We start from the raw sequence: 2500 nt of genomic DNA, 5'->3' as shown, positions 1-2500 counted from the left end.
CGGGCTTTATCGGGCAATTTACGGGCTTGATGGTGCGACTTACGGGCCTGATAGTGCGACTAACGGGCTTGATAGGGCAATTTACGGGCTTTTTGGTGCGAATTACGGGCTTTTTGGTGCGACTTATGGGCTTGATAGGGCAATTTACGGGCTTTTTGGTGCGACTTATGGGCTTGATAGGGTAATTTACGGGCTTGTTGGTGCGACTTATGGGCCTGATAGTGCGACTAACGGGCTTGATAGGGCAATTTACGGGCTTTTTGGTGCGACTTACGGGCCTGATAGTGCGACTTAAGGGCCTGATAGTGCGACTAACGGGCTTTGATAGTGCGACCAACGGGCTTGATAGTGCGACCTATGGGCTTGATAGTGCGACTAACGGGCTTGATAGTGCGACTTATGGGCTTGATAGTGCGACTTATGGGCTTGATAGTGCGACTTACGGGCTTGCTTTTCCATGTTTTTCGCATCGAGCTTCGGTTCGTTTCGAATAATTTTGTCCATGTTTTTCGTTTGCTACGAGAGGTTCGGTTCGTTTTCAGTTATCCCTGTGTTCATGGTTTTCGTGAGCTTCGATAGGTTTGGTCCGTGTTTTTGAGTACTCTTGTCCATGATTTTCGTGTGCTTCTTGAGGTTTGGTCCGATTTTCAGTACTCTTGTCCATGCTTTCACATGCTCTGATAGGTAGGTTCGTTCTCAGTTATCCCTGTGTTCATGGTTTTCGTGAGCTTCGATAGGTTTGGTCCGTGTTTTTGAGTACTCTTGTCCATGATTTTCGTGTGCTTCTTGAGGTTTGGTCCGATTTTCAGTACTCTTGTCCATGCTTTCACATGCTCTGATAGGTAGGTTCGTTCTCAGTTATCCCTGTGTTTATGGTTTTCGTGTGCTTCGAGAGGTTTGGTCCGTGTTTTTGAGTACTCTTGTCCATGATTTTCGTGTGCTTCTAGAGGTTTGGTCCGATTTTCAGTACTCTTGTCCATGCTTTCACATGCTCTGATAGGTAGGTTCGTTCTCAGTTATCCCTGTGTTCATGGTTTTCGTGTGCTTCCATAGGTTTGGTCCGTGTTTTTGAGTACTCTTGTCCATGATTTTCGTGTGCTTCTAGAGGTTTGGTCCGATTTTCAGTACTCTTGTCCATGCTTTCACATGCTCTGATAGGTAGGTTCGTTCTCAGTTATCCCTGTGTTCATGGTTTTCGTGTGCTTCGATTCGTTCACTCTATTACTCTTGTCTTTGGTTTTCGTTTGCTTCGATTCGTTCACTCCATTACTCTTGTCTGTGGTTTTTCGTTTGCTTCGATTCGTTCAGTCCATTACTCTTGTATGTGATTTTCGTTTGCTTCGATTCGTTCAGTCCATTACTCTTGTGTGTGGTTTTCGTTTGCTTCGATTCGTTCAGTCCATTACTCTTGTGTGTGGTTTTCGTTTGCTTGGAGTCGTTCAGTCCATTACCCTTGTCTATGATTTTCGTTTGCTTCGAGTCGTTCAGTCCAATACTTACCCTTGTCTATGATTTTCGCTCTAAGCCCAGTCGCCCTGCGCTCTGGAAATCACATTCCAACTCTATCACCGATAGCGCTCACACCTTGGAAACCACATTTCACCCAGGGGACCTTAGGGTGGATTTTGAGCCTTTCGGGATTGCGAAACCATCATTTAACACTCTAAACTTAATTTCCGCAATCCCAGACGCACTTTCCATATGGTCTCCAAAAATGCGTGTGAGCTGACCTGGTCCCTTATAATAGGCAATGAACACGATTTTGGCAAAATATTTTTTTCAAAATTTTTTGACTCACCGGGTAAAATCGAATTTACTTGGGAAAAATGTTCTAGCAGGGGCCCTCCCATACAAATTTTTTTCTTCTCAAAAATGATTTTCGTTTCACTTTTCATACTCAGGGAAGTCTAATATTGAAGTTTTGAGTCACCGTGAAAAAAATTTTTTTTTGACTCACTGGGTAAAATGGTCGCACTTGGGAAAAATGTTCTAGCAGGGGCCCTCCCATACAAAAAATTTTAATTTCTCAAATCGATCCGTGGTTTCACTTTTCATACTCTAGGGCCCATTTGCTTCAACTTTGGAAAAAATTTTCGATGATGAAAAATTTTCACCTTCGACGTCCATCGACCACTCGACCCGAACTTGGTACTTTTGTATGGAGGTACCCAAGTGGTGACTTTCTCATACAAAAATTTTTATTTCTCAAATCGATCCGTGGTTTCACTTTTCATACTCTAGGGCCCATTTGCTTCAACTTTGGAAAAAATTTTCGATGATGAAAAATTTTCGCCTTCGACGTCCATCGACCACTCGACCCGAACTTGGTACTTTTGTATGGAGGTACCCGAGTAGTGACTTTTTCATACAAAAATTTTTATTTCTCATATCGATCCGTGGTTTCACTTTTCATACTCTAGGGCCCAATTGCTTCAACTTTGGAAAAAATTTTCGATGATGAAAAATTTTCACCTTCGACGTCCATCGACCACTCGACCCG

This window comes from Anopheles moucheti (assembly GCF_943734755.1).
Source record: "Anopheles moucheti chromosome X unlocalized genomic scaffold, idAnoMoucSN_F20_07 X_unloc_75, whole genome shotgun sequence".
Classification (NCBI taxonomy): domain Eukaryota; kingdom Metazoa; phylum Arthropoda; class Insecta; order Diptera; family Culicidae; genus Anopheles; species Anopheles moucheti.
Note: the sequence above shows the minus strand (reverse complement) of the source record.